This window comes from Canis aureus, chromosome 18 (assembly GCF_053574225.1).
Source record: "Canis aureus isolate CA01 chromosome 18, VMU_Caureus_v.1.0, whole genome shotgun sequence".
Classification (NCBI taxonomy): Eukaryota; Metazoa; Chordata; class Mammalia; order Carnivora; family Canidae; genus Canis; species Canis aureus.
In genome coordinates this window covers 24,462,214-24,472,362 of record NC_135628.1, presented here as the reverse complement: position 1 = coordinate 24,472,362, position 10,149 = coordinate 24,462,214, and the positions used below count along the sequence as shown (strand labels likewise).

Below are 10,149 nucleotides of genomic sequence, written 5' to 3'. Positions count from 1 at the left end.
AGCGGACTGTATACTGAACCAAGAAAACCCTCAGTGGCTTCCAAGTGGTCACTTCTTACCCCCTGTTCCCCCTCCCTGATGAGAAGAATCAGCCTTTTCTATTGAGAGGAGGTGGCAGGTGGAAAATGAAAGCCAACATGCCTTCCCTGGTTTGCATGCTCTCAAAATTAACGTTACCATTGGATTTTATCGAATTTCCTTTTCTGAAAGGGAATGAAGCAGTGGGGCAGAGGCTTGAGGCATTATCCAGATAAAGGATGGGTGGGTGATAAGGTTTCCCTCTAGCAGCAGCAAAACTAGCCAGAGAAATGCCCCACACCTCCGGAGGCCCAGGATGCCTTCTCTATCAAGTATGTGTAAAAAGCAGGCCAAATACATGCCAAGGAAGGAAATCCAGCAGGTTTTATCAAGTCCTTATAGGGCACCAAGCCCCCAGGCCATGTACTGGGAATGCAGGGATAAATTCACAGTCAAGGTGACCCAGGAAAGTTACAGCCTGGGGTAAGATCCCATCACTGCCACCGTGAATACTCAATTACTTTTGGGGATAAATGGTATCTTTTCCTGGAGTCATTTCCCCCTTAGCCAAACACATTCCAGGCAGTATGCTTGTTGTGCCCAAGATTGCGAATCCGAGAAACCACCAAGGAGCCGACACCGATGCAAGCGCACGAGGGTTTATTAGCAAGCTCGAGCTTGGACACAGCGGAGCAGGGACTTGGACCCCGAAGTGGGTTACAGCTGGATTTTTTATAGGCTGGTCTAGGGGATTCTCAGAAGGGGCGGAGGAATTTCTCAAGTTCTGTTTACATTCTGATATGGGGCTTTCAAGGGCATTGAGCTCTGTTCTCATTCTAATATGGGACTTTCTACCACGGGGGTGGGCTCTGCTGTCTTTCTGATATGGGATTCTCTGCCGAGGACATTGAGGACATTCTGCAGTTTTCCCCGTAAAGTTCAGCTCTTACTCACAGGGGCCTAAGATGGCTGTACTTGTGCTAATGCTAAACTTGAGGTGGAATGGCCTTGATTTTTCTCGGCCTCCACAATGCTATGTCCTAGGGACCCGGTAGAGAAGAAAACAAAATCCTAATGGAGCTCGTATTTCAACTTCACGACAACTCTGCTTTTGGAGAACACCCTAAGGCTGGCTTTACCCCACCAGAGAAAATTCTGGCTCATCTATACAGTCCCTTCTACTCTAGGATTCCTTAAATCTCTTGACCTCTGATTTTTACCTCTCCTATGTATGATGCGCCGCCCCCTTCCTGCTGGCATTGCTAGACTCACTCTCTGTACCCCTCCTCCAAGGAGCCTTCCCAGACCCCTTGGCAGGCTTGGCTCAGTGGTTCCTGCTGTGCCCCCGGCACAGTGTGTGGGCTTTTGTCAGCAGGTGAAAGTCTGTTTATGTTCCTTCAGGGCAGGCGCAGTTTCTCACTCCACTTTACACCCCTGGCTCCACTCATTGCCTGGCACAGTCAGCACTCAGAAAACACTTGTCACACTAAGCAGTCCCTCCAGGGCCACCTGGCTGTCTCAGTCAGTTAAACCTCTGCCTTAGGCTCAGGTCTTAAATCTCAGGGTCCTCAGATTGATCCCCCAGCGCAGCGAGGAGTCTGCTTCTCCCTTTGCTCCTCCCCTTCCCCCATGCTTTCTCTCTCCCTCCCCCTTTCAGATAAGTAAATAAAAAATTTTTAAAAAATAAAACAGAGGGGGGCAGCCCCGGGGGCACAACGGTTTGGTGCCACCTGCAGCCGGGGTGTGATCCTGGAGTCCCTGGATCGAGTCCCACGTCGGGCTCCCTGCGTGGAGCCTGCTTCTCCTTCTGCCTGTGTCTCGGCCTCTGTGTGTGTGTGTGTGTGTGTCTCATGAATAAATAAATAAATAAATAAATAAATAAAATCTTAAATAAAAATATAAAGTAGGGACGCCTGGGCGGCTCAGTGGTTGAGCATCTGCCTTCGCCTCAGGGCATGATCCCAGAGTCCCGGGATCAAGTCCCAGGATCGAGTCCCACATCAGGCTCTCCTCGCAGGGCGCCTGCTTCTCCCTCTGCCTGTGTCTCTGCCTCTCTCTGTGTCTCTCATGAGTAAATAAATAAAATCTTAAAAAATAATAAAATGAAGTAGTCAGTCCCTCCAACCAAGCTAATCTCAAGTGTCCCAGTTTCGAGGCCCCAGTTTCCAGGAAGCCCCGCATCTCAACATCCCAAAGCCGACTAAGGCTGCAGGTGTCACCCGGGGCTGGGGGCTTCAGGGCGCGGCGGCGGTGCTCGGGCGCCTGCGGACCGCGCAGCGGGAAGGCGGGGCCGCGGGGGGCGGGGCGGGGGCGGGGCCGCGGGGCGGGGGCGGGGCCGGGGTGGGGACAGACCCCCGCGGTGTGGGGCGCCCGGAGCCTCAGCTAAGCCGCCGCCAGGGAGGGCACCGGGCGCCGCTCGCGGAGGCGTCGGGCGGCGCGGGGCCGCGGGCTGCCGCCAGGGGGCGAGCGAGAGCCCCCGGGGCGGGTCCCGGCCGGGAGGGGCGCTCGGGGACCTCGCGGGAGGTCGCCCCCGGCCGCCGGGCCGCCCAGGCCTCTTTTAACCTTGGTCCCTCCCGCGCGCTCGCTCTTCCGCCCCGGCGCGCGACCCGGTAAGTGTCTCCCGAGCGGCTCGACGCCGGGACGGGCCACGTGGCCGGGGTCTCGGGGGGCACCCACCGGGGGAGCCCCGGCGCGCGCCCCAGCCTCAGCTCGGGGCCCCCGAGCCCCGCAGAGGAGCCCCGGACCCCGGGAAGCAGCCGCCCCGCCCCGCCCCGCCCCTGCAGGTGGCCCCGACGCCCGAGGCCCGCGGGCCCCAGGGAGCTTCAACCTCCTACTTCAACGAAAAGGGGGAGCGGAGGGGGGCGCGGAGCCGGGCTCCCACCTGCCGAGGCGACCCCGACCCGGCGGGTGTGGACAGAGCGAGGTGGTGGGTCGCAGCGCTGGAAGGTTCGGTGCGGAGCCGGCAGCAGGCGGGGCGTTCCCCGGGCACCTGGCGGGCACCTCGCGGGCACCGCCGCCCACACCAACGCCTTTTAAAGATTTATTTGTTTATTTATTCATGATAGAGATATATATAGAGAGAGAGAGGCAGAGACCCAGGCAGAGGGAGGAGCAGGCTCCATGCAGGGAGCCCGACGCGGGACTGGATCCCGCGACCCCAGGATCACGCCCTGGGCTGAAGGCGGCGCTAAACGGCTGAGCCACCCAGGGACCCCCTACTTGGGCTTTTTTAAAAGTTCCGGGGTGTGTCTCGGCGGGAGCCGCAGGCTGCTGGGAGCCCTCGGGAGGGAGCCTGCACCACCCACCCCCACCCCCCACCTTTTCCGGAGGTGCCTTGTGCAGCTCAGGACCCTCGCTTCCAGCATTTTCAGGGCGTGAGGCTCGTCTTGGTTTGTGTCCTGGGGAAAGAAATCTGAACCATTGGGGTTCTGATCTGTGTCCGCGGAGACGCTGGCACACCTTGCCGCAGAAAGGGTTATTCTCCGAATTTAGTAAAACTTGCAAAGATCTACACTGAGAGTGGAATGAAGGACTCGTCGTCGGTATCTCCTAGGCATCACGTGGTGATCTCCTCTTGAGATGTGAGGCTGGGGGGCTTTATAGGTTTGGCCTACCGTTATTGGAGACCTTTTCACTTGCTAGAAAATACCTAATTTTACTGATTAGGACACTGAGTGGGACATCCATTTTATCATGCTTTTAAAGAGGAAAAAAGGGCAGCCCCGATGGCCCAGCGGTTTGGCACCGCCTTCACCCCGGGGTGTGATCCTGGAGACCCAGGATCCTGCTTCTCCCTCTGCCTCTCTCTCTCTCTCTCTCTCTCTCTCTCCCATAAACAAACAAACAAACAAACAAATAAAATCTTAAAAAAAAAAAAAAAAAAAAGGAAAAAAAAGTAGCGTTGCAAGCTGTGCTGTAGGCACCCCTTTAGCAGCCGTGTGTTTGAGCCCAAAGCCCAGGGCCAATTTTCCCTGCTTGGAGTCCCTCAATCTGGTGACTCCCACTATGACACCGGGAAGCACGACGGTCAGGCTGTTTTACAACTGCTTTATGTGTGGGGGATCCCTCTGGGGCCCAACTGTTTCAACATTTCCCTCTGAGACCGAAACATGGGCGGAGAGAGCCAGACAGCATGACAAGGAAGCCGCAGCTTGAGCCAGAGTCTATTTAAGGATTGTGGAAACTGAACAGGAGCGGGGACTGTTCTCAACTTGCTAGCTCTGCTCTGGGTAAACAAGTTCCAGGCTTCCTTTGGTTTTTAAATCTGTTTAGAGTTTGTGACAGTGTTTCCTAGGTACAAACTGTTGCCAATAGTAGTCACTTTTTTTCTAAAATTGCTACTATTCCAAAAGAAAAAAAAATGCTACTATTCCATGCTAACGTAACAAAGAGATCAAGTTGGAAAGATCCTGGCTGGGGACATTATATTCTATGGAATCCCAGAGGATAGGAGCTTAATTCACTGCTCATTTTACTCCCTGCTGAAAGTTACCAAGGAGATTTCCCGAGTAAGGACATTTTGGAGAATGTAGCCTTTTTACAGGAACTCTATTCACAGGGAGCTTTTTATTAATCGGGGGTAGCTACTAGATAATTACAATAAAAGACACTCTACAAAACAAACAAAAACCCAAACCATAAAAAGCGACATAATTCTTAACGTTGTTCTTCTCACCTTCCTCAGGCTCAGTCCAGTTCAAGATGCTGATGAAGTTCAGGTATGGACCAAATGGAGGGAATTTTGCCTTGAATTATTAAAGAGCTGAATGGAATTCTTGGCCGAGGATGAGAAATCTAATCTGATTGGATATGCTTCTCTGATGGCGTTGAAGGATTTACCTGAGGCCAATGTGATAGGAATTGATTACTTGGTCACGTCCCTCCTCCCTTTAGGAAGTATGTTTTAAATAGGAAGGAGGAAAGCCTCTAGAAAACAGGTAATACTTAATTATGCCAAGAAAAGGTTATTTTTTTAAATGGATTTTTAAGTAATTGACACTTAATCTTTCGAAGGATCTTTTCCAATGGTGGCCATTTTGCATTGGAGTCTTCCAGAAGGCTGAGGTGAACTGTTAGCTTTGGTAAGATAGGATTTGGTTAAACATTCACCTTTATGTCAGAATGTTGCTAAATCTGAGCTGTGAACCCTGAGTTGACAATACATAGTATGTTAGGGAATTCTGTTTACTTAACTTGCATCGCTTTTATAAACATGGTCTAGAAACTTGTTTATTTTCTTAACAGCACATCTTATTCGGTACTTGCTGATCTAACCCCCTGCTGTGTTACTTCTTTTACAGGGCTGGTGCTTGAAAGACAATTGGGGTGCTTGAAAGAAGCTTTTCAAGTAGAAAAAGTGTATTTGAACATGTAATTGATACATAGAAGCTTTTGCTTTCCTTGTCCCTCTTGTGGTAGTAGCAGGGGTGAATTTTGTGATGACAATTATCTCTAAAAACCTATCCCTACCTGCTCCCATAGAGAATTTTGTAGAATATAGTTTATTATTTAATGTAGTCTTTCTACCAACCAACCAGCCCCAGCCTGAAGCTTGGCATAGGAACCAGACAAGCTATTCTACAACTGAAATCTTATTCTTTTGATTTGTCCTGAAGATATGTTTCAAAGTATCCTTTTAAAAATTTGGTTTTATATGCTTACAGATTTTTCCATAATAGATCATTTTAATGATTAAATGTGATCCTTTTGACAGGGGACAGATCAATGGATTCTCAAAGATTAGCAAGGGGTTGGTTACAAAGGGGCATGAGGGAGCTTTGAGGAAATGTTCCATATCTTGTCTATGGTAGTGATGGCATTTGTCAAATTTGGGGGTGAGTTTTGCCACATGTAAATTACACTTCAATAAATTGTGACTTTTAAAACTTTCCTGGTATTTTAATAACCTTTCCAATGAAATCTCTGGCAAGACAGTTTTGGATCAGCACTTGAATGATTTCCTGAGATGTTAAAATGGCAAAAACATCAAAATCATTTTGGGGATATAAGTCACCTAAATGACTTGTGCATGTAATAAATACCTGAGAAACAGGATCAAAGGTTTATGTTAGCTACCCATCAAGGTTATAAAATTTCTCTTTATGAATCTTTCAGGCACTAACATATTCCTTGTTGTCTCTTTTTAGTTTTAAAGGGTTTTTTTTTTTTTTTAAGATTTTATTTATTCATGAGAGACACAGAAGCAGAGACATAGGCAGAGGGAGAAGCAGGCTCCCCCCAGGGAGGGAGTGTGGGACGTGATGCCGGGGACCCCCAGATCACGCCTTCAGCTGAAGGCCAACACTCAACCACTGAGCCACACAACTGTCCCTTCCTTGTTTTAACAGCTGCATCTTAAAAGTCAGCAGTCAGGCACTTCGCCGAATCTCTGGACAGTCCCTTCTAGTGGCCACAGGGTGGCAGAGTAAGGAGTGTGAAATTTCTATTACGTTTCTATGCCCTGTAGCCTTGATTGGCACTACTTTGGGTTTCTTCTAGCTTTGTTTCCACACTGTCAGTGTCCCATTCTAAGAAAATTGAGAATCGCCTTGACTGACACTGACTAGCCCAGGAATGTGGGAAATGAAGTGAGGCTTTAGCTGCTGAGTAATTGGGCTTGGGTTGGATCTCAAAGTGTGATGCATAAGCCACATGGTTTACTCCTGAAGAGTCTAAACTCTCCCTTTTCCTCAAGGGATATTCAAGGATGCTTTTGAAAGGAAGGATGGGCCAAGTATTGGTTGTGAGTCATTGTTCTTCACTGTAGGTAATAAGTCGTTGTAACCACAGAGCCTGTGGAGACCTGCCCCCTCCCCCCCACCATGTGTACTGAGGGCTGTGATGCCATCTCGCCTGCAGGCCAAGCAGTACCCTTTAGATGCCTGTGTGCTTCCAGGTTTGATACATTCTCTGCTGTCTCCCATCCCCTTCCCTCTATGATAGCAATACAGTTGCCCAACACCTTGGTTAAATAAGTCTAGCATACAGCAAGGAAGATGAGATTAGGAGTTGGAGCCCGTCCCACAGTTCTGCAGAGTCAGCTTGCCCTCCTTGGCACAGCACATGCCTGCATGCTGAGCAGAGCTAAGGCGAGAGTGGGACTATGCCAATAGGACTATTCAACTACCAGCCATTTTGTGCTCAAGTACCCTGAGAAGTGAAGAAACTTTGGAGTTGAGTGAAAAGTTCTCAAAGGGTCTATTAATTCCAAGGAGGAAGTTGGGCTTGAAGAGAATCTTTAATCCTATAAAAGAAAAAGTAATAGGGATATAACTTTATGCTAATGCTAATGTAACTGAACATAATTCCAGTCACTATCTTCCCTAGATGTGACATGCCCAGTATCATGGGAATGCTGTTGCTTATGTTGGTTCAGGTAGATTGAGTCACGTAATTGGATTTCAAGAATGGACATATCCCGTTTTTGACGTAGGCACTCTACAGTATTCTTAAGCTCTGACTACAAGTAGTTTCTTGTTCTTAAAAGCAAGCAAATCTCTGTAGTTCAAGTGAATATTCCAAACTAAGTATTTTTGAGGTTTCTAAAACCTTAAATATTTTCATAATCTGGCAAATAGTCACTGTTTCTCTTGTGTGTGAAATCCTGTGATAGATGATTCCTGCCTTTATGGTGTTTGCACAATGTGACTTCTACATATCACTATGTAAGATGAAGCCAGTTAGAATATGCCCCAGTCAACTTCTGTTATAAGGAATAACTTCGTATCTGAGTCAATATCTGAAAGATCCAATTGTTAGGACAAACTCTGAAGAGGCTGTTATATCTATTTTTACACAACACACATCACTACCACATTCCTGGAATGATTTAGGGCTTCTAAACAAACAGTAAACAATACAATAATTAGAAGAGGGGATAAAAGCCCAGCAAGAAGAGAGCAGGATTATAAAACCAAGCCATTAGACCTCATGCATTAGGCTCCTGCCAATTTGGCTCTGAGCCTCCTAGGAGCTGGAGAAAAGAGCCAATTGGCAAATTTGTCATTAGGCACTTGAATATAAACTTAAAATGGAGGAGGAAGTGGGGCCATTTGCATTCTAAGCTCCCTGGAACCAAAATGAAAAGATGTTTTTCTTCCCTTCAAGATCTCAAGTACCTTGAAGGGAAAAGTAGAACAGAAAAGGTGTCTGCATAACTAGACAAGGATTTAGAGATCAAGGAGACTAATGAATTTGACTCAGAATAATGAGGTCTGTCACTGGTGACCCCAGCTCATTGTCAAACCGAAGGGATAACACCTCTTGAGGAAAAAAAAAGCCATGTTGAGATTGTGTAAACAGACAGCTAGATATGTGTTGGAAAGGCTTATTTTTATTTTGTACTCATAAAGTTTGCCTTTCCAAAATCTACTGCATATTCATGAGCAAGAGTCCTGATTCCAATCTTACAAAATTCTGATTTAGCGCAGACTATGGAACCGTGACTAGGGGGCCCCCTTGTGGAGCTTATCTGCACTGCAAGGGGCTAATTCCTTGTACTCTTCCTCCGTTGCCATTTGCATTTCCAGAAGGACTGCTCCACATCAATCTATTTCAGAGATAAAGAGATAAAATCCAGTCAAATCAGTTTGATATATGTTACAATGATCTGTTTCTAAGAGCAGAGCAGAACAGTGCAGTTGATGGATCAGAGCCTAATACCATTGATTTTCCAGCTGGACAAATGCCCTGGCATGTTACCTCCATGCAGAATGGAGCACACGGTATCATTTATAGACCTTCTGTGATAGAGAAATATGTGGAACTTTGGGACTCATCATAGGGTCCAAACTGCACTCTTAAATGCAGTAGGCACTGACCACATGTCACTTAAGCACTTGAAACCTGGCTATGCCAAACTGACATGCTCTCAGGCATAAAAAACCATCAGCTTTGGAAGAATTCATATAAACAAAGAATGCAAAAAAAAAATCTCAATTTTATATTGACTATAAGTTAGATTATAATATTTTGTATACTGGGTTAAATAAGAAAATTATGGAAATGCTATTTGCATCATATTTCTGTCAGGTAGTCCTAGTCTAAAGAATCAAAATATTCATGGGGACATGCAGTTAGTGTTTCCAGAGTCCCATGGAGAAAAAGGTGTTGCCATCCTACTATGGGACCTGGAAGAAAGACAATAGTAAAATTAGCACTCCCAATACAGAATTTACAGGTAAGCAGCTCTTCTTTCCAGGCAGGGAGCAGGAGTATGGAGTCCATGCCACCTAGAAGACTTGATGTAATTCTACCCTCAAGCTGCTAGCACTTCTAGGCATCATAAATAAAAGGCTTAAGGATGTGTTTATTAAATACTCTTTTGTCCTAAGACTATGTGCAAGTACTTGTGTGTTCATTAGAATAATAAAGGGCCCAAGGACTTGGTGTACTACATCTTGTCAAAATATAGCCTCCTTAGTGAAGAATCCATATGAAGAACAGTGCTGATTCCCTGACCTCTTTAGTCTCGGGTGTATGTGTGTGTGTGTGTGTGTGTCCATGGCAATGTGTCTTTCATGTTTGATGAAAAGGGAAAGATTGAGGGAAGTGACACCATAACTATTACCAGAACTTACATAAAATACAATTTTTTAAAGAATATCTTATGTTAGGCAAAATGTTCCACAAAATTCTCCCTTTCCCTCATTTCACTTAGGTCTAAAAAGCTGGTCTGTGTAAAATCCCCTTTGGTAGTTTCCTTACTATTACCAATAATGACTTTTTATCATTTTGTCTTTTTAAAATATTATTTATTTAAATTCAGTTTAGTTAACATATAGTGTATTATTAGTTACTGGGGTGAATTTAGTGATTCATCAGTTGCATACAACACCCACTGCTCATTACATCATGTGTCCTCCTTAATGCCCATCACCCGGTTACCCCATCCCCCCACCACCTCCCCTCCAGCAACCCTCAGTTTGTTTCCTAGGGTTCACCATTTCTTAGGTTTGCCTCCCTCTCTGTTTTTACCTTATTTTTCCTTCCCTTCCCCTAATTTCATGTTTTGTTTCTTAAATTCCACATATGATTGAAATAATGTATTTGTCTTTCTCTGACTTATACCTAGCATAATACCCTCTAGTTCCATCCACATTGTTGCAAATGGCAAGATTTCATTCTTTTTGA

At 46.5% G+C, this 10,149-nt stretch overlaps 1 long non-coding RNA gene and 1 other non-coding gene across 2 annotated transcripts; both read left to right on the top strand.

Annotated features, from left to right (window-relative positions):
• Positions 1-257: 257 nt before the first annotated feature.
• On the top strand, positions 258-5,903 carry LOC144289160 (uncharacterized). The gene is made up of 4 exons (XR_013357183.1): positions 258-261; positions 2,406-2,627; positions 4,703-4,736; positions 5,319-5,903. It is a non-coding gene; the product is annotated as an uncharacterized LOC144289160 (long non-coding RNA).
• LOC144289227 (small nucleolar RNA SNORD93) lies at positions 4,795-4,866 on the top strand. Its single transcript, XR_013357218.1, has one exon. It is a non-coding gene; the product is annotated as a small nucleolar RNA SNORD93 (small nucleolar RNA).
• Positions 5,904-10,149: the final 4,246 nt, after the last annotated feature.